The 22,580-nt window shown below is 38.6% G+C and overlaps 1 pseudogene; it reads left to right on the forward strand.

The window, feature by feature from the left end:
• Nucleotides 1-21,311: 21,311 nt before the first annotated feature.
• LOC133749788 (large ribosomal subunit protein uL22-like) lies at nt 21,312-22,158 on the forward strand (annotated as a pseudogene).
• Nucleotides 22,159-22,580: the final 422 nt, after the last annotated feature.

Here is a 22,580-nt window from a genome sequence, read left to right on the forward strand (position 1 = left end):
GTTTTCCAAATAGAATGTATGGATAGATTTTCTCTGTGCAGATTGTAAAACCATTCAGCTTATGCGTGATGATTTGTAATATCTTTCTCAATGTACATACTGCTGTTAGAGTAGATGTGATGGATTTTATTAATCACTGCATGTGTTCCTCTTTGTTCTACCAGTACCTGTTTTAAGGTTAGTCAGTTGACCATGGCTCCCTTAGCTAGAGCATCTACAGACTTGAGTCCTTGCTGTAAAAGTGTCCTGAATTGTAGGCTAGTTGGAGCAAACTGGAAAGCAAGTTTGCTTTTCCTGGAGGAAGGAAATAGACAGATTTTTAAACATGGTTTCATGAAGTATAGTGAGATCTACCATGACAATAGAAGAACTCACTAAGGGGTGATCTTGAAAATAGCAACTTCCTGAGAAAATCAGGAGAATGGGCATGTAAGACATGTCTGCCATAAAGTGCAATAGCCTTATTATGATAAAAGCAAAGATTTTGCGTATCTTTTGCATTCTGGAGCATATTTGAAGTATTTAATTGGTTCACAAGAGTAGGCAAACTTATCCTCTTCATGCACCTATGAAAACTCAAGAGGTAAAAATGTAATCTTTGATGAATGTACCCAGTTTGGAGTACCCTGTTATTTAACTTCATCAGGAGAACTAAGTAGCATGTGGTGAGGTCCCTTCCATTCAAACTGCAATGGGTCATAAGGGAACCCTTCCTTCTAAGTCCTTAATGAACTCAGATCCCCTGGAAAGATAAGCTGTTGGTGACTTTTGGAATCTGGTACTAGGAGCATTTTGTTACCATGTTCCATCAGAGCCTTTTGTACCTGACCTAGATTAATAATATACCCTATCTGATCCTGAGTTTCTGAACCAAAGAGGTATGAAAAATAAGGTAGGGTCTTCCATATAGCATTTCAAATGAACTAAGCCTTAAAGCTGTCTTAGGTGCCATTCTCATCCTGAGAAGGGCAATAGGAAATAGTTTAAGCCATCTTTCTGAGGTCTCTTGGCAAAACTTAGCCAGAATTTTCTTAGGCGTATGATTAACCTTTCCAACATGACCTGATGACTGAGGTCTCCAAGAGGCACGACGATGATGAGGTGCCTGGAAGAAAAGCCATCTGTTGAGTTATTTTAGACATGAATGAGAGACCATTGTCACTCTGGAATGACTTTGGAAGGCCAAAAAGAGGAATTATTTCCTTTAATAGAGCTTTGGACACTTGTACCTTTTCTGTTAGTTGGAAAAGTTTCTTTCTATCTGGTGAAGGTATGAATACAGACCATAGATATTTGTAGTTACTTGCTGAAGTCATGGTAGTAAAGTCTGTCAGTCTTCACCTGAATATGTTCTTCTCTCTTGCATGGGAGTGAGCAAAGGAGGTGGCTTGATGTGACAACTAGGGTTATTTTACAAGCACAGGTTAACAGCATATGCTACTACCCTTATAATACTATGCAGTCCTTTCTCTCCATATACCCAAGAAACCATTTTCATAAGGTATCTTCTTCCCAGATGGGCAGAATCATGCATTTCCTTCATAATTTTCCATTGAGAAGACATTGGGAACAGGACCTTATGATCTAAAACACACCACCCACTGGTATCTTTAGTATAACCTCATTGTTGAGCCCATTATATCTCAGGTTCAGTATTGTGGGTTTTTTTTAGTCACTTTCATAGGCTGAAGTAATAAAGTTATTTCTAGAACCTCCTGTGCTGTAGCACTTTTTGCTGCATTATCTGCTAATGCATTTCCTCTGTTAACATAACTATCTTTCGTCTTGTGTCTCCTGCAGTGAATGATAGCCACTTCTAAAGGTTCCAGTACTGCCTTAAGAAGAGTTAACATCTTATTTCCATATTTAATGGAAGAGTCCCTTGCAGTCAGTAGACCTCTCTCTTTCCATATTGCTGCATGTGCATGTAACACAAGGAAAACATATTTGGAGTTTGTATAAATATTAATTCTGGCCTTTCATAATTTCAAGGCGCTAACCAAAACAGTAAGTTCAGCTTTTTGAGCTGAAGTATTAGATGGCAATGCCTGATCTTCTATCACCTATATAAGATTCACTATGGCTAAACCTACTTTCTAATTGCTTCTTTCATAAAGCTACTGACATCAGTAAATCACACAACATTTGGATTCTCCAGAGATTCATCTCATAAGTCAGGCCTGCTAGAATAGTCCTGCTCTATAGTCTCTACACCGGAGTGAGTTCATTCCTCTATACTTTCAGATGGCAATAGAGCAGCTGGATTGAGGACTTTGCATGCCCTGAGAGATACCTCTGGAGAATCTAATAAAACAGCCTGATATTTTGTGAGATGTCCTCCTGTTATTCAACAATGTCCTTTAATCTCCAGGACTCCATCCACCTGGTGTGGAGTTTGAACTGCAAGTGGTTGTCTAAAAGTCAGCTTGGTGGGTTCTTCCATCAAAAGAGCAATTATAGCAGCTGCCCTTAAGCGTGCTGGACATCCTGCAGCCACTGAATCTAGCTATTTAGAAAAATAGGCAGTTGTTATGGAAGTGGACCCAATTGCTGAGTCAGTACATTTAGAGTTACTTCCTGATTCTCTGCTACAGAGTAAGGGATCCCTTCTGTTAATAGTTCTTTAATCCTCTGGAAGGAGGTCTGTGTCAGGACTCTTTAAAGCCTCATATAGAGGTTTGGTTATAAACTCAAGCCGTGGAATCCAGATTCTACAAAATCCTGCCATTCTCAAGAATTCCCTTAGCTATTTCTTCGTATGTGATGGTCCTATACAAAATATAATGTCTTTTGTCTTCTGTGAAAGGGAAAAATTTCCTGGGGTCAGAATATATTCTGGTAGAGGAAATTCTATATCCCCATTTTCCTAAAAAGTTTAAAATTTGGTTGGTATTTTCATCTGAGTCCTCTTTAGAAGGGATGTAAGTGAGACTATCATCTACAAGTTCCAGAATTGCTTCACTATTTAATTGGAGCTCTCTGAGCTCCTTTGCAAGAGCATCATTAAACAAATGAAGGGTATCTTGAAATCTTGAGGGAGGATTGCCCATGTCTATTGGTGAGGTATATTTGAAAATGGACTAGTACACATTCAAAGGCAAATAAAACTAGGATTCTGGTTTGAACAGGATGCCGAAGAATGCATCCTTCAGGTCTAGGACTGTGTAGCATGGAATGCCTTCAGGTATCTGTGTCAATATAGTATAAAGGTTTGACACAATAGGATAAACTGGAATGACCACCTCATTAATAGTACTGATGTCCTGAAACCATTCTATATTCTCCATTTGGCTTTAAGACAAACAGGATAGGAGTATACAAGCATGCAGATATGGAAGTTCATGCTTGAGAAACTTATCAGTCAAAGATTGAAGTCCCTACCTGGTTTTATGGGTACTGGAGAGGAAAGGTCTGGTGTTCTTTGGAGATCAGCTTGGCATTGGGATTGATGAGTTTGAGATATTTGAGAACCAACTATCAATGGATCATCCATTGTACATATTGGTTGTTCTGTTACCTTTGAGAGAGTAGGGACATAATTCAGCCCACCACTCTTCTTGTAAGTAGAATATTACTATAATGCCATAAAGACCAATATATAGGCAACTTCAGACCAATTTTGTTGTTCTCTAAGTAGATCTAGATCAAGTTCTGAAATAGGTTTACGGCTGAATTCCGTTCATTGGCCTCGTCTCTCCATCTCTCAGCTTATGCTTTGACCAAGTAGTATTACAGAGGAATCTCAGCTTCTTCTCCATTATGCCATTCCATTTAAGAGCTTCCAATTATCAAGCATGCATTTCAGGGGTGTGTCCATGGGCATGGATGTAGAGTTACCCATAGCCAAGTCTTTCTGTAGCCTAGGAAGACAAAATGTAAAGGGGCTTAGAGTGAGCCAGTTATGCTTAAGTGTGTGACTTACTAGATGTAATTTGGTGCCTTAGAATCATTTTTTGCACCCCTAAGTAAAGTTTCCTGTTCTAGCACAATTGGGGCTTATCTGTAGATTGATCTAGATCTGGGCTGTTACCAATACCCAATGCTCCTTGAATTTCCCTAGCTACCACACGTAGGGCAACTGGCAATTAGGGTGCCCTGTTGCAGTTGCTAAGATGCCAGTACATCAGAGAAGGCAATCGACTGGGCTGTCTTCCTGGCACCTCAAATGACCTTGGGGTGTCACCACCACAACTAGGTACTAACCTATAGGCGTCACTATATCTCATGCCTGGATACTAAGCTCCAGGGTGATACAAACCAGTGTTAAAATTCCAGTGCCCCAAGAACTCTTGGAGGCTTATACTGCCATGCTTAGGGTATTCAACCCCTAGGAGGCTCTTAAAATCCCACACCTGAAGTATATGCTCTAAGGTGGTGCAAACATCCAGGAGCAGAGGAATCCCAGCATTAGTATTTTTCTAAGCTGAAACGAGGTATGAAGAAGGGCTTGACTATTTATAAACCTATTAGGTCCCATTTGGCTGGCAGAAACCACATTTATATATCAAGAGCCAAAAGCCACTGCATTTGAACCTGCTTTCCTCACAGCTACTTGTCATCCCAGAGCACAGAAATTTCAATGACTATCAAGCCCTAACTAAACTGTAAGTAGGATGTTACTCAATCGTGGTTGGCACAGGTCCACTGTTCCTGGGAAGGAGGGTCTGAAGGGAGGGTCTTACTTCCCTACTTCCAATAGAGAAGGAAGCCCACCCTACTTCCCAGCTGATGTAACTAGGAAACAGGAAATGGCACTATGCCTTTTCAGTAAGTGAAGAGGGGATGGAGCTATGCAGACAGCAGAAGACAACATGGAGGACAACTTTGGACATGCATCCAGCAGTTATGGCTCAATGCTAAGCTAATGCTAAGAACTTACCTGGTTCATACAAAGCACTAGCTCTAAAAATACATTGCTTCCAAAGGTGCACACTTGAGCATAATGTTTGCAGCCCTTGAGTAGTGAGGAACAACCTTTTTAACAATATTCTGAGCCTGAGCCTGAGGCTGGCCTCAGACAGTTACCAAGGCAAAAAACAAAAGTATACATCTTTACATTTCAAAAGCTCACAGGAGGCTTCAGGAAAACACACACACACACAAATAAACAAACAAACAAAAAACTTGCCTAAGTGGTTTTCCCAAAATGGGAAGAAAAGACTGTAAACAAGGTTTATTTACTCACTGCCACTGGTTTATTTACTCACACTCCTGGCTGGCTCGCTCTTATGATGTAGGCAATGAACTCATTAAATTTTTTAAAGATTTATTTATTTATTTGAAAGAGTTACACAGAGAGAGAAGGAGAGGCATAGACAGGAAAAAGAGAGAGCCCACCCATTTTCCACTCCTCTTACATCCTCTGTTGTAGCTTCTGGATGTAACAGATGCATTATGGGAAAGGAGAGGTTTTGATTGATAGATAAGGCATGGTGGCTTCAGAATCCACAGACCTAACGACCTGCTTCCCTATCCAGATCTAAAGGCCTAACTAGTTGCCTACATAACCAGATCTGCAGACCTAACTAGATGCCTGCCTCCCTAGATCTGCAGATCCAACGAGGTGCATACTTATTTATGCCACACCAGGTGAGTAGAAGCATTCCACTGCCCAACTGAAAAGGCTGAAGAAGTTATTAAAAGTCTATTGAGAAAGATTATCCCACGATTTGGTCTATTTAGGGTGGTACATAGTAATAAGGAGTTTTAATTAAGGAAGAGGCTTAATTACCACCAGGCTGAAGGGCATGTTGGAAATTGTATGCTGCTTGGATACCCAGACATTTGGAAAAACTGAAAGAAACAATTGGGCCCTAAAGGTAGCCTTCACTGAAATTTTCCAGGAAGATCATGAAAAATGTTTAAAGCTCTGAGTCCATTGCTATGTTAGAGCAGGCCCAAAAGGACAATTAGGCCTTAACTCATTCGGGTTACAATACAGGAGAGCCTTTTCCTGGATGATGTTGCTGACAGCCTCTAAGGGGCTGCTCCTGGTGACTCGAGACTTATCTTGGCCTGAGAGTTTCATTTCTCTAACCTAGGGATGTCAGTGCCTAATTTCAGCATGAAGTGGCTACAGAAGAATGAATTTGCTCCATTACCCTTTACAAAGGAAGAGTGAGAAGTCTCAGGGGAGATATTATGAAACCAAGAGTATAGGATTTAGAAAACATAGGGGCACAAGAACAAGGACAGAGAATCTGACAGTCAACTTGCTTGAGCTGTTTGTCAGTTGTTCCAGGAAAGCTTGTCTTACAGCATTGTATTCAGCAAAGGCCAAGCCACCACCAACAAGGAGAGCTGCAGGAGACAAGTATGAGTCAATTTCAAATACATAATGTCTGAAGGTGTATGTTGCTTAAACAGGAAGGGCACCCCAGCTCCCCTTTTTTGACATTGTGGGTGTCTATTGCAAGCAGGAAGGATCCTTCAGCTACCTGTTCTGAAATCCTAGATACTCCCATAACCCTTGCTCTAAAAGCATTGGCGAATGGTTCCTCAAGGAAGAAGTTTTAGGGAGCTGTAGCTTCCCACTGTGTACTTTTACAAGGAAGTAAAGCTTTCCCTTAAGCAAGGGCTGCGTAAGGCTGATCATTTGGTGACACCCAAGTAGATGGACTCCTTGTGTAAACCAACATTTATTTATTTGAGAGGTAGAGTGGACTTCTTGTGTAAACTAACATTGTTTTTTATTTATTTATTTATTTATTTATTTGAAAGATAGAGTTATAGACAGTGAGCCGAAGAGACAGAGAGAAAGGTCTTCCACCCACTGGTTCACTCCCCAATTGGCCGCAAAGGCCGGAGATGCCAGGAGCTTCTTCCGGGTCTTCCATGTGAGTGCGGGGGCTAAGGGCTTGAGCCATCTTCTACTGCTCTCCCAAGCCATAGCTGAGCTGGATGGGAAGAGGAGCAGCCAAGACTAGAACCGGTGCCCATATGGGATGCTGACGCTGCAGGAGGAGGATTAACCTACTCTGCCACAGCGTTGGCCCCTGCACTAACATTGTTAACTGAAACTGACCCATCTGAGCATGTTTCATATAAGCTCTCCTTATTCACTTTTCTTTTCATTAATACTTCCCTTTGACACATGTTTTGTATTACTATGCTGCATTGCTGAGGTGGGAAATCCTCCAGCACTTACTACAAAGAACTCTCTCTAAATATCAGTGTAGGTGCTGAGAAAGTGAGTAAGCATAAGGAAAACATAGAAAACTCTTTCTCAGGCCAGCACTCTGCTTTCCTCAACTCATCCAAGTGAGCTATCAACTTATAAATTATTAAAAATAATTTCGATGACAGACCACTAAGCAACTCATATTATATAATTTGAAATAGCTCTCAAAGAATTGTAGGGTTACTATTGGTATTGTACTTTCCCATTGTTATCTACTTATTTATGCAAACATGTTTTGTTGCACTTATATAAGAAGAGACTTTACATAGGAACAAAACTAATGCTCAACTCTCTGTTTTTAATGAATAAAATTTACCCTGCATGCATGAAGATAATCATTCATCTTATTTAGAAAAGCAATAAAATTTTACTTTTTATATTTATTATTTATTAACACTAGCAATATATCTATGTCACTTTTATTAGCTATGTATTTGTAACAATTATAAAGATAAGTCTATCTGGAACCTTATTGCCATAAGAAATAAAATATTAAAATTTCAATTTTTATGTACAATTGTGCTGCAAAGGATTTTGATAGAATGATCAATTTAAACCTTTTAAATATGAAAATATATTTAAAGTGAAAATTCTATGAAAATTTGAGTGCAAGGAGAAAAAAAAGAAAAATGTAAAGATTTTCAAATGTTAAAGAAAAGCTTGCTTATGCATGTTTTAAGGACGATAGTATCAAATGATTTTTTTTTGTTTTTGAAGATTTAGTTTATTTATTTGAAAGACATAGTTATAGAGAAAGGTAGAGACAGAGAGAGAGGTTGTCCATCCACTGATTCACTCCCCAAATGGCTGCAACAGCCAGAGCTGGGCCGATCCGAAGCCAGGAGCTTCTTCTGGGTCGCCCACGTGGATGCAGGGACCCCAGGACTTGGGCCATCTTCTACTGCTTTCTCAGGCCATAGCAGAGAGCTGGGACTAGAACCAGCGCCCATATGGGATGCCGGCGCTTCAGGCCAGAGCTTTAACCCGCTGTGCCACAACGCCGGCCCAAATGAGTCTTTTTTTTTAAAAAAAAAAAAAGATTTATTTATTTATTTATTTGAAAGGCAGAGTTACAGAAAGGCAATAGGTCTTTCAACCGGTGGTTCACCCCCCAAATGGCTGCAGTGGCCAGAGCTGAAGCCAGGGGCCAGGAACTTCTTCTGGGTCTCCCACATGGGTTGGGGGCCGTCTTCTGCTGTTTTCCCAGGCCGTAGCAAGAGCTGGATCGGAAGTGGAGCATCTGAGACTCTAACTGGTGCCCATATGGAATGAGGCCGGCACTGCAGGTGACTCATTATTAGATTTGATTTGTTGCATATAAAAGAGAGTTGTCAAAATTTCTTATGATAAAAACCTTCATGATTCTGTAAATGTGTGATGAAGGGGAGCTATTTTGGCAAAGCAGGTTAAGCTGCGAAATCAGCATCCCGTGTGAGTATTCGATCCAGCTCCATGCTTACGTGCCTGGGAAAGCCACAAAAGATGGTCCAAGTTTTTTTTTTTTTTTAAGATTTATTTATTTTGCTTGAAAGTCAGAGTTACAGAGAGGCAGAGGCAGAGAGAGAGAGAGGTCTCACATCCGCTGCTTCACTCCCAATTGGCTGCAACAGCCGAAGCTGGACCCATCCAGGAGCCAGGAACTTCTGGGTCTCCCATGTGGGTCCAGGGTCTCAAGCACTTGGGCCATCTTCTACTGTTTTCTCAGGCCATAATAGAGAGCTGGATGGGAAAAGGAGCAACTGGGACTTAAACTGGTGCCCATATAGGATACAAACATGGCAGGCGGTGGCTTTACCCACTAGACCACAGTGCCAGCCCCGAAGGTCCAAGTTCTTGGGCTCTTGCCACAGATGTAGGAACCTGAATGGAGTTCTAGGTTCTTGGCTGGGGCCTGGCATGGCTCTGGCAATAATATGCAGCCATTTGGGGAATGAACCAGTGGATCCAGTGGATGGAAGATCTCTCTCTCTCTCTCTCTCTCTCTCCCCCTCTCTCTCTCTTTTTTGTAACTCTGCCTTTCAAATAAGCAAAATAAGTCTTTACTAAATAATAAAAATAAGTATGCAATGAAATTTCTTTGGCTATAAGTTAAAATGTGCATTATGGGGCCAGCACTGTGGCATAATGGGTAATGCTACCGTCTGCAATGCTGGCATCCCATATGGACACTGGTTCAAGACCCGGCTGCTTCACTTCTGATCCAACTCCCTGCTAGTGAACCTGAGAATGTAGCAGAAGATGGCCTAAGTGCTTGAGCCTCTGCACCCATGTGGTGACACATAAGAACCTCCTCCTGTCTCCTGACTTAGGCCCAGCCCAGCCCTGGCCACTGCAGCCATTTGAGGAATGAACAAGTAGATAGATCTCTGTCTATCTCTGTCTCTCTCTCTGTCTCTCCCTCTCTCTCCGTAATTATGTTTTTCAAATAAATAAATCTATGTTAAAAAATAAAAATAAAATTTGCAATATGACACAGTTTTTGACTATATACAAACAAAAACTTGGAAGACTCCCTAAAATTGTTCATCTCATCTGCATTTAACCCTCAGGGGAACCCCACTGACAAGAAGTTTAAACTTTCTATACCTCCATCACCATATCTATAACATGGAATAGTAATATTGTTTGCTTACCAGGGACATTAGCTTATAATGAGATAACACATGCTAAACCATTTTGTAAAATATGAAGTACTGGTAAGATGCTTGCTACTCCTAATTGTATCAATCATGAATTCCTCTAATTAAAAATATTTCTGGTGAATCTATTCTGTCACAGGAACTTTTTGATTGTGTAGATACAGCCATCACATGAAAGGAGGAGGTTCTTGCTTCCATAAATCATCTGGTTTAGTAAGACTAACGAATATGCAAGCAAAGAAGCAAAGATAACTGCAGGTAGTGGCAAGTGTTAAGAAGGAAATAATACCCTTGCTAAATTTCTATTCTATTTCACAAGCATTAGGGCTGTCAAGGTCTTCTCAACAGCCGATGGCCACCCACGGCCCTGCCCTTGTCCCCTGGCATGTTCCATCACGTCCACTGTGTCACAGTGACTGTGACCTCTTCAGAGAGCCTTGAGAACCCCAAACATGCTCTGTCCTTAGGTTGTTTGTGCTGGCTGTGTCCTTTCTCTGGAATATCTTTTTGGTATGTGTGGGGCTAGCTTCCCCATCCCCTTACAGTGTTCGCACATTTAATATTTTTAATAAAGCCTCGATCATTCCATTTAAAAGGGCAAACTGCCTCTCTTCTCCAATCACACTTTGCCAGTCTACTTCCCTCTGTATTTTTCCTTCCCCCTCCTCCAAGGAATTATCACATGCTAACAAACTATATCATTTATCATTATTTATTATCTCTGCTCCTTCTAGAATGTAAGCTCCACAAAGGGAGAGGCTCTGGAACTCAGTCCCTGATGCGGTGCGGTTGCTAACAGAAGTCAGCTTATGTTGCAATGTCCCCTCACAGAGTGCTCATTGTTTTGCTATTGGTACTTCATCTAATTCTAACAGTAACCACATGAGAGATATTCTACTTTTGTGACAGTAGATGGATGTACAGCAATTTATCATTTTTCGTTTTTGAGTGAAATAGGAACTCAGCTATGTCTCAGCTAGATGGTTCTGCCACGCAGGGATCATGCAGTCATTTGTTTTTAGCTGGTGGCTGGGCTGAATTAGAAGGCCCTGAAGGCTCCATGCAGATATCTGGTTCCTTGTTGCTCCCCTGTGTGGCCTCTGCATCACTCCATGATCTTTCTAAAGTCCAAGGGTCTCTCCTGAACTTTTTGTATCACAGCAGGTGGCTTTCTTCAGTAGAACCGTGGAATTCTTTTTAAAACTTATATGTTTGTTTATTTAAAAAGCAAAGCGTTCGGAGAGAGAGAGAGAGTGAGGGAAAGAGACAGAAAATGAGAGAGAGAGAGAGAGAGAGAGAGAGAGAGAGAGAGAGAGAGAGATTCCATGTACTGATTCATTCCCCAATGCTCAGCTGAGCTGAGCCAGGCAGGAGCCAGGAACTGGCAGCTCCATGGAGGTGTCCCACATAGGTATTAGGAACCTAAGTACTTGGACCATCTTCTGCTGCTTTTCCAGGTGTGTTAATTAGGAACTAGTCAGAAGTGGAGGAGCTGGGACTTGAATGGGCACTCAGATGTGTGATGTCGGTACATTAAACTGTGGCTTAACCTACTGAGCCACAACATCTATCCCAGCAAGGTTTTTTACGGTTTATTACTTGAACTAGAAAAGAGGCATTTTACTGTGTGTTGGCAAAAGGAATTTACAAGGCTGACCTATGTTCAAGGGATGGGGAATAGAACTTACCTCTGGCTGGGTAGAACAGTGTGAACCTACAAATGAGATGGTGGTAGCTCACACTGGAGACTGTGCAATTGTTCTCCCTTTTCACATGAAGAAATCAGAGCTCAGAGCGACTAGACTGACAAGTTAATAAATGGCAAAGATGTGAATCAAACCAAGATTTCACTGATACCAGAACCTGCCTCTTTAATTATTGTGTTCTTTAGCCTTTAGTAGAGTAAATTCTCTGCTGAAGAGAGGAGATCTGAGCTGATTCTTAGAGAACTGGATGTGAGCATGTCACTGGAAAGCAAACAGAGTTTGGGGACCCTTTAAGCAGAAGTCTCAATCTCAAATTAGTTTACCCAGTGGGCTTAAATCACAAAAATTTGATTTGAATAATTAGTTCCACAGATTTAAAACATGATTGAAAAATGCAAAGCAACTTCAGAAGCTCCTCAACTTGTGATGCAGTTACATTCTGATGCACCTGCTGCAAGGTGGAAATGTTATTAGCTGAAACTGCATTTACGTCACCTGTCATGAGAAACATCATGACTCACCACAGAACACTGTAGAGTGCCCTTCTGATCCCATGGCTGACTGACAGCTGAGGATTGCATTGTATATCCCCAGATCAAAATCTGAAACTTGAAGTACCATGTCAACTGTATGTATGTCATTTTCACACCATAGTAAAATCAAAATATCATAGGTTGAACTATCTTAAGGCAGGAACTCTATATGTATGAATGAAAAAATGAGTTTACATCTATGAATAAAAATTGCTAACATATTCTATTTTTAAAATGTGCAGATTGGTTTTTATGATTCTTGTAATTTTTTGTTTCTAAAGATAAATTGGAGAGAGATAACAGGTTACCATTTTAAATAGCTATTTTATGCATAAAACAAGTGCAGTTTGTATACAGTGAATTTAAAATGCTAGGTTTTTGGAAGGTTTCCTTTGAGCTCTTTTGAAATGTTATAATGTGTGATATATCCAATTTTAAGCTGATAAGGAAACTGTGCATTTCCACTGTGTTCTTTGTAGGAATATAATTTGGGGAGCAATTTCAGTACAGTTGGTGGGCATGTTACATTACAATTTTCTGCAATTGGCACAATGTGATTATAAATTCTATTAACTCTGTTTCTTCACAATACTGCAAATATGGGGGGAGGGGAAAGTAGCAAACAGTCATGCTCCCAAGCCTCACCCACGAGAGTGCTCCTTCTTTTCTTTTATACATTGAATTTCTGCACAGGATTTTGTTGGAAGAAAGGCATCTACTGCAAAGAAAAGTACAATTTCAAAATACAAGCATTTCACTAAAACATTAAAGGACATTTTGGCTATGGAATTCAACTATGGTTTTCTGTATAAGAAGTGTTTTAATTGTGAAAATCCATAACTAATGTATTTCTGGGGTGGTTAAGAGATTTATCAAAGTTTTTGGCAATCATGACATTAATTAGAAATAGACAAAAAGAGAAATGATGAGTAACTTTCCTCCATATGCTGAAATAAAATAAAAATGCAAGGGAGCTGAACTAATCTATCAGCCAATAGAATAGAAAGGAATGGAAGGATAAGTTACAATAAACAGATATGGTGACGTAACCATCCTGATTTGGATGGGAACGTCAGGGACTTTCAGTCTTTAAACACATGCAGTACTGAAAAAAGTGTTCTCATTTTCAGGAGATTGATGAGTTTCCCAGTACAAGTCTTTAGTGCCAAAATTTGAAAGTCTTGAACAAACAGAAACCAATTGGTTGCCCAGCTCTACCGACATTCATTTTCATATAGTGGCCAAGCTTCTTGCCTTTGTCATTACAGAAGCTTTTCCCTCTTCAATCTGAATATCACTAGAACACCTTAAGATGAACTAGAAGAAAAACATGTGGATGAGCAATGAGACAGATTAGCATTGACTTCTATAAAAATCAATGTGAACCAAAAGAAAATGATCTGACACTTTTAAAATGCTGGAGGAGAAAAATGGAAAACTCTAAAATTCTGTATCAAATAGATAATTTGAAATAACTAACATTAATATGTTAAAGTCTCTAGTGAAAAATACACATGAATAGAGGGTAACATTACATATATGTATATGTTCATGTATATGTATATATATGCATGTATATGAACATATGTATATAAAGTGAATGTGAAAAGTGAAAAGCGTGATAGAAATGAGAACAATGTCTTCAGTAAGATCACCAATATACTCAATATAAATGAAGAATGAATAAGTTAGCTTAAAAATGTGTCAAGAGTAATTATCTAAAAGAAGGGAAAGACAATAAAACAGAGAATATTTGTGGGAAAACATCAATTTAATATACATATAATTGCAATTTTAGATGTAGATAGGACAGACTAGAGTAGAATAAATATCTGAGATAAAATAAATATTTAAAGAGAGAATAGCTCAAAAGGTTCCAATGTTATAAGACCACAAAGCATAGATCCAGTTGAAACAGATAAACCAACACAAATACTAAGTAGTAATAATAACACCCATAATAATAACACCGTTAAGGCTTGTCGGACTCAAATTGTTAAAAAGTAAGGATAAGCAAAATTCTTGAAAGCATGCATAGAAATAAACATTCTAAACAGCAGAAAGTTGTCAGAAACTATGATAGCCAGAAAACAATAGGCAGAATATTTAAATTTCTAAAAGAATAATAAAAACTATCGACACAGAATACTTTATCCAGTTGAAAAAAAAACTTTCAAACATGAAGGCTACTGAAGAATTTTCTGACAAACAGGCTGAAGGATTCGTTGGTAGCATACATGTACTAGAAGATAGATTAAAGGACTTCTTCAAGCAAATGATCAGGTGTTCATGAAGAGAGGAGTGAATCTTGATCTGTAGGCACATATGAAACTCAATTACAGGTAGATTTTAGAAATAATATAAAAATACAAGCAAAAAATTTCTAAAACAGAAAAACAGCACCCATAGTAGGCAACATTTCTCAGAATGAGAGATTTGTCTACATTAACATTCAGAATTCCTGCTACTTAAAATACAGTGAGTTAAAAGTAAACCAGAAAGTGGAAGAAGTTATTTATAGTACATTTAAATTAGATATTATCTGTACCCATGACAGACATTTACAAACTCCTTCAAATCAGTAACAGAAAGACGGACAACCCAGTAGAAAAATGAACAAACTTCAATAGTCATTTTATGAACGAAGAAATCCAAATGGTCATGAAACATTTAAAATGGGGTTCAGCTCATTGGTAATCAGTATTGAAGTACCACTAGGAAGTGTGAGTTCTTACAAAGATGTAAATGGTACACTACTTTGAAAGGATATAATTTTAAGCAAAAATTAATGCATATTGCTTCTATGACCCAACAATTCCAAGGTATGTACTCAGGACATATAAATCCACATATCTATAAAATGACGTTTGCAAGAGTGGTATTGTAAATTTAGTTATACTAGCACAAGACAGGACGTAACCCAAATGCTTATCAATCAAAATAAGTAACTGGCAGCATAATTATACAATGCAATAAATACATTTATATGAGTAAAAAGTTAACACACAATGTAACTACATACGGCTACTCAGGTGAATCGAACAATCAAAGTTTTATTGAAAATAAGCCAGACAGGACAAAATATTTACCATATGATACCACCTATATAAAGTTCAATGTCAGGGGGCCAGCGCCATGGCTCACTTGGTTAATCCTCTGCCTGCGGTGCTGGGATCCCATTTGGGAGCTAGTTGCTCCTCCTCCAGTCCAGCTCTCTGCTGTGGCCTGGGAAGGCAGTGGAGGATGGCCCAAGTGCTTGGGCATCTGCACCTGCATGAGAGACCTGGAAGAAGCACCTGGCTCCTGGCTTTGGATTGGCGCAGCACCCCAGCCATAGTGGCCATTTGGGGGATGAACCAACGGAAGGAAGATCTTTCTGTCTCTCTATCACTGTTTAACTCTGTCAAAAAAAAAAAAAAAAAAAAAAGTTCAATGCCAGGCTGAATCCACCTCTGTTGATAAAATTCAGAGGTAGCATTTATGAAAGAGACTATAGGTAATGAAGGGAAGGATCCATGAGGGATCCCCTTTGTGCTTTAATTCTTGCTTTGTGTGATAATCACCAGCTTGTTCACATTGCAATAGTTCCTTGAAAGTCATACTTAAGATTTGTGAACTTTTCTCCTTATATATTAAACTTGTTTTTTTTTTTAATAGTCAACATAAAATATAGCACAAACAGGAAAACACAATGAGTTCCAGACATTTTCCTGGGAGCCAACTTTGTGTGTCCCAGTGAGTGGTGTGGCACAAGTAGGCTCTTGGTAGGCATCCAGGAGCCTGGAAGTGAGTCAGTTGAGGTTACAGCAGCCTTTGAGTGAACAGTGCCCGGCAGGAGGCCTCCCTTTGCCCTTTGCTAGCATTTTGTGCCTGTTTACTTTATGCCCCCTTCCTGCTGAGAAGTCTCTGGTGTTAACAACAAATAAATGGGCAGCTGCAGCTTACACAAAGGGACGCCTTAGGTAATCCCTTTGTGATGAATCACCTGATTTTTTATTAATTCTGTCCTTTTGCTTTTAGGAGAAGGAAGAAGGCACAGCTTGGGATCCCACAGCTGATGAGCACTGTTTATTGTTTATTTGCTGATAATTGAGGGAATTGACTTTTCTAAAGTATATGGTAATTATATCTATAGCAATGCTCATCTGTGCAGTGTTACAGAATGTTTCTAAATGCATTATCTAATTGGATCTTCATAACAGTCCTGTCAAGAAAAGTGGAGCAGACATTATTATTTCCATTTTACTCAGAAGGAAGCTGAGTTCCAGAGACATCTTGCAAAATAAACACTTATTTGGGATGAGTAGGATAAAGTGAAGTTTTAATATCACTGCCTGAATGTTGGCCTCCCAGAGGCAGATCCTGAGCCCAGGATGCAAGTGCGAAGAATTTAGTTGGAAGAATAAGAAAATATCAGAAGTGGAGTGGAGAAGTGAGATGGGTAAGAAAAGCCATTAACAAGTGATATTACAAAAATCATAAACCCTGTGAGATATTGGAATTTAATTTTGTTCTGGGAGCCATAACAAGAACACCTACCTTAGAATTATTCCACCCAAAGAACAGAGGATCTAGGGGCTAATGCTCACTGAAAACATTAACTTCCTATCACTTCTGGCCTGTTGCATCAAGTGGACAAAGGGATATTGGAGACTAAGAAAATACTCAGGCAAATAAATGTCAGTGCTGCTGGTTGGTCAGGCCTAAGAGCACTGATGTGTGTGATGCTGTTTACAGGGAATTAACAAGTCTGCTACATTTGATAATTAGCTTTGCTTTCTTGTCCTTTGTGGTTGCGTTTCATCATATTTACAAAGCATTGTCTTAGCAGATTGTAATAGCCCAGGTGCAGAGCTTTCCTAAGAAGGAAACGTTCTGCTAGCCTTTAAATGACTTATTTGTGCCCAGTTTCTTCAGGCCTGGGGGTTCAGGTCCAGTGACTTCATGGGTTCTATAAGGTCTCAGCAGACTAATAGGTTCCAATACAACTACACAAAATGCATTTCTGGCTAGAGTTCCCATTCAGTGTCCAACTCTTCTTAGATCATTTAAATCGTGGTCATCGTCAACATCAATGCTTGGGTATTCTTGCAAGATTTGGTCTTCATGGACCCAGCTTTACTTAAATACCCCACCCTTGTCTCAGCAACCTTCCCCATGCCTTCATACGTGTTCTGTTCACTGTTTCTTGTGAGAGAGAAGTAATCTTTTAGCACAGATATTAGTAACAAAACCTGACACAACATCTCTTACTGTGAATTTCTTCCTTCTTGGCTCTCATAAAGCATTTGGTTGCAGCTTTGCAAGAAAAGTGAAACAGATTTATTCCTCCAATGGAAATATTTGACTTGCAAGTAGCAAATTTATGTTCTGCTGTTTCCTTCCATTGCTTTTCTGGTTATACAATAACTTTTCACCTTTGAATCACACTGTAATTACAAAAGTCAGTAACAGAATTAAATCCACATCATGTCTTTAATAATGCTCAATAATTAAATGGACATTAATAATGAGTCAATTGATGTCATAACAATTAGCTATGATCAAATTTCAGTCACACACACTGGCAAAGATAAACATGTTATCATTGTCACACAACTGAACTCCACTGGAATATACCATAAAGTGTATCACATGACATTCTCGGAGATATTCAGAGCAATCATTGGAAAGATTTGCAGCTTACAATTTACAAAATATGCTCTCACATATCTACTAGTAGGCCTCCCTACTTCTCTAGTCTCCTTTCAATACACTATGTACCTTATTTTAATAAGAAAATGTGTCTCTTCTGCTTCATTACTATGGTTAGAGTTTAAGGTTTTTATTATTTGTATGTTCCTTTTGTTTTTATTCTAATTCTTTCCAACAATAGAAGCTGATGATACTTTAAAGATACTCTAACACCAAAGCCTCTAAAAATTTTGTGTAAGATCTGAATAAATAGAGATGAATATTCAAATTCTGGCTGTGAAGAACTAATATTGCAATGAAGTCAATCCTCAGTAAATTAATTTATGAATTCAATGAAATGCAGAAATAGTTTGCTTGGATCTCAGCCTATTAATTGTGGAGTTCTTCTGGGAAAAACAGTGAACAAAAGTACCTCCACCTACTTTATTCTAAGCAAAGTGTTAAAACTTTTTCTAAAAGGAAATAATCTATAAGTTTACTTTAATAAGAACAGAGTATAGACAAATGAAATCAATGGAACAGAATAGAATACAAACCCACATATTCATGTAGGAAATTAATGTAGGCTAAAAGTGAATTATATATACCACAGATTAATATTTAGAGAAAAATATCATAAATGCAGGGGCCAAATTTATTTTTAAAAGACACATAACCTAGAAAAAATTAAGAAAAATAGTGAAAAAGATCTGACTAGTATTGTTTAAAACTTATGTTCATAGAAAACTTTCAAAGTTTGGGGTTAAGTGACATATTGGGAGAAAAACAGGTAACCTAACAATAACAATGAAACAATATCAGCAATACAGCCAAAGTATATAAAGTATATCTGTGATGCAAAAATAAAACAACTTTATGTAATGAGATTTTTTAAAAATAGAAATGCATTTAGAAAACAAATTATACTTTCATGCCAATATGGAAATAGGTGTATTTGACTTGAGAAGTTCATCATTTTATATATTTACACACACACACATATATATATATATATATATACATACTTATATATATATCACTTTATATATTTATGTATGTGTGTATACACACACACACATACACACACACGTTCCAGAGATGTCCTGGCTGCTTCACCTCTGATCCAACTCCCTGTTAGTGGCCTGAGAAAAGCAGAGAGGATGGCCAAAGTGTTTGGGCCTTTGCCACACATGTGGGAGACTGGAATGAAGCTCCTGGCTCCTGGGTTTAGCTTGGCCCAGCACTGGCCACTGTAATTACCTGGGGAGTGAACCAGCACATGGAAAATTTCTCTCTTTCTCTAACTCTCATTTTCAAAATAATTAAATAAATCTTTAAGAAAACATTAATTGTAATTTAAAACTGTCTAGGATATATACTTAGATATGCAAAGATTCATCTTATAAAATTTTGGTATTATGGATACTACAAGCATTTATTGATAAGATAAATATTTAAAATTATAGTAAATAAATATAAATAAATAATCTTATAATTTTAATTCTAGCTTTCTGTAAAAATAGTTTGAAATTATGAAAACAGGAAAAAGAAAACTCCAAAGAAGAGAGAAGAGACATTAAATCCTATCTCTCAGTAATAACCACTTAAAATTTACATTTATTTTGTTTAGGTTTTCACATTCATATTTTATTTTATAAATACAATATTCTAAGTATTATTTGATTTCTTCTCTTTTTGCTCAATATTTAATATAGTTTTTTCATAGTATTCAAAATTATTTGTAAACATCATTTAATAACCATCAATCAACTGCATAGATATATGCCATAATTTATATAATTATACCCTACAAGATGGACATGCAGATTTCCTTCCAATTTTCTAAATTATAAGTTATAGGAAATGAGTATCTTCACAAGGATTTTTGGTTTTCCTAGTGTTTCATTAGTATATATTTCAAAGCTTATACAAATTCAGAAGCTTTCAGTTAATATTGGCAAATTTATTTCCAGAAATATGCTGAATGGACTAATTTGTACTTCCAGCTATAAGAATATAACTGTTAGTATGAGGGCTTTGAAAGCAAAGTTGGTTGCATGAACTTCTGGAGTGTTAGGTTTGTGTAGTGTTCCTAGATGAATACAATGACGACCTGCCATGAGCTCTACATTAAACCACAATACTAGTTGTGATTCACTTTCTGTTGAATCAACCAGACTAGATTTTTTTTTCTAATGTTGAGATAAATCATGTAATAGTTAATCCATAATGGGGAGATGAATCACATAAATTATTGGTGAGTAATTAGGGCTGAAAATATAAATAATTCCTTTGTTAATAGGACTGATGAGAGGATAATAGCCAAGGATACTTCATATGAAATTGTGCTCCAATTAATGGGTGTTTTGAATTTAATGCTCATCCCGATCATAGGATAGTATATAAAGCTAGGCTGGATGTGGCTAAAATAAATAGTACTTCTATATTTATGTTGATTAAGGGATGTAGTGTGGGTAGCGGAGTTCACATAGCTTGTGCTAGAGTTAATGTCAAGGTATGCCAATAATAAGTATGAATGAGGATGCTGTTAACAGTTGTAATGTTTCTTCAATAAAGAATTTCAGGAGCCAGCATTGTGGTGTAGTGGGTAAAACTGTCACCTAGGATGCCAACAGTGCATATGGGAACCAATTTGAGTTCTGGCTGCTCCACTTATGATCCAGCTCCCTGCTGAGGCACCTGGAAAAAGCAGTGGAAGATGGCCCAAGTATCTGGGCCCTTGCCACCCATGTGGGAGACTTGGGGAGGCTTCTGACTCCTGGCTTTGGTCTGCTCCAGCCCTAGCCATTGTGAGCCACTGGATGTAAGACCCTCTCCCCTACACTGTAACTCTGCCTTTCAAATAAATGAAATAGGTTTTTTTTTGTTGTTGTTGTTGTTGTTGTTCAGCTAAACACTAGGGGCCAATGATACTGGGTCCTTAATAAATTGTGTATGGCCTAGGATTTTTCATTAAGTAGGATTAGTTAAGAATACTATAGCAAGAAGCATTAGGATAATAAGCAATAGAAGGCTAACTATAAATATATTAAGAAGAGGAACTGAGCGGCTGGAATTGAGGCATACGGATAAAGCCACTGCCGGCAGTGCTGGCATCCCAAATGGACACTGGTTTGTGTCTCAGCTGTTCCACTTCTGATTCGGTTTCCTACTAGTGGTCTGAGAAAAGCAGCAGAAGAGAGCTCATGAGTTTGGGACCCTTTCACCCACATGGGAGACCCGGATGAAACCCTTGACTCTTGACTTTCTCCTTGTCCAGTGCTGGCTGTCATGGCCATCTGTGGAGTGAGCCAGCACATGCAAGATCTCTACCTCTGCCTCTCCCTCTCTGTAACTCTGCCTTTCAAACAAATACAAAAAAAAAAGTTTTTAAAGAAAAGAAATTGAACCTCTGATTGCAAAATTTTAAATTTGATTCAATTATTGGGTTCCACCACCCTAACAACCCCTGTTCCTGGGCAGGGTATGGATTAATGTATAACACTGATAAATCTTGTGAATTTTCCCAGAAGCCTTCGTTCTTCCTCTTCCTGTAAGTAGTCTTACGTGATCTGTGAAAATGGTTCGCTATTCACTTGACCCAGAAAACCACACAAAATTATGCAAACCAAGAGGTTTGAATCTTTGTGTTCACTTTCAGAATACTAGGGAAACTGCCCAGGCCATCAAGGATATGCATATTCGAAAAGCCACCAAACACCTGAATGATGTCACATTAAAAAAGCAATGTGGGGCTGGCGCCATGGTGTAGAGGGTAAAGCCACCGCCTGCAGTGCTGGCATCTCATATGGGTGCTGGTTCGAGTCCCTGCTGCTCCACTTCCAATCTGGCTCTCGTGGGAGACCTGGAGGAGGCTCCTGGCTCCTGGCTTCAGATCAGCACAGCCCCGGCCGATCTGGAGAGTGAACCAGCAGATGGAAGACCTCTCACCTTCTCTCTCTCTCTCTTTCTCTGCCTCTGCCTCTCTGTAACTCTGCCTTTCAAATAAAATAAATAAATCTTAAAAAAAAGAAGAAGCAATGTGTGCCATTCTGCCTGTACAATGGTGGAGTTGGCAGGTGTGCCCAGGTCAACCAGTGGGGCTGGACACAGGGTTGGTTGCCCAAAAAAAGTGCTGAGTTTCTGTTGCACATGTTTAAAAATGCCAAGAGTAGTGCTGAGCTGAAGGGTTTGGATGTAGATTCTTTGGTCATTGAATATATCCCATTGAACAAACCCCCAAGCTATGCTGCCGTAACTACAGAGGCCTTGGTCTGATTAACCCAAATGTAAGCTCCCTGTGCCACATCGAGATGATCCTCACTGAAAAGGAACAACTTGCTCCTGAACCAGAAGAGGAGGTGCAAAAGAGGAAAAAGAAATCCTAGGAGAAAATAAAGAAACAAAAATGTATGGCTTGGGAATAAATACAGTATAAAATAAATGCAAATTAAAAGAAAAAAAGGTTAAGATAATGTCATCTACTAGGACTGAGAGCACTATTTATTAGTGGCTCTGACTCTCTTGTCTTTTCACACGGGGAGAGATATTAAACAGGAACCAATCTGGATTACTCCAATCTGAATTTAGATTACATCATACACTATAAGCACTGACACACTCATATAACATAAATGTGTATGTTTTTGCTAATTTAAAAAAAAATAGTACCTTGGTGAGGTAACTGTTTTTCTTTAATTAAAGAATATTTTTTCATAAATAAAATGAGTATATTTTAAAGTTTGGTTTATTTTAGGTTATATCACAGCAAGCAATTAAATAAAAGTGGAGATTTGTAAATGAGAAAATAAATTTTGAATTTAATTATTAGCATTTAACAAATTAAGTG

Source organism: Lepus europaeus, chromosome 2 (genome assembly GCF_033115175.1).
Source record: "Lepus europaeus isolate LE1 chromosome 2, mLepTim1.pri, whole genome shotgun sequence".
Classification (NCBI taxonomy): domain Eukaryota; kingdom Metazoa; phylum Chordata; class Mammalia; order Lagomorpha; family Leporidae; genus Lepus; species Lepus europaeus.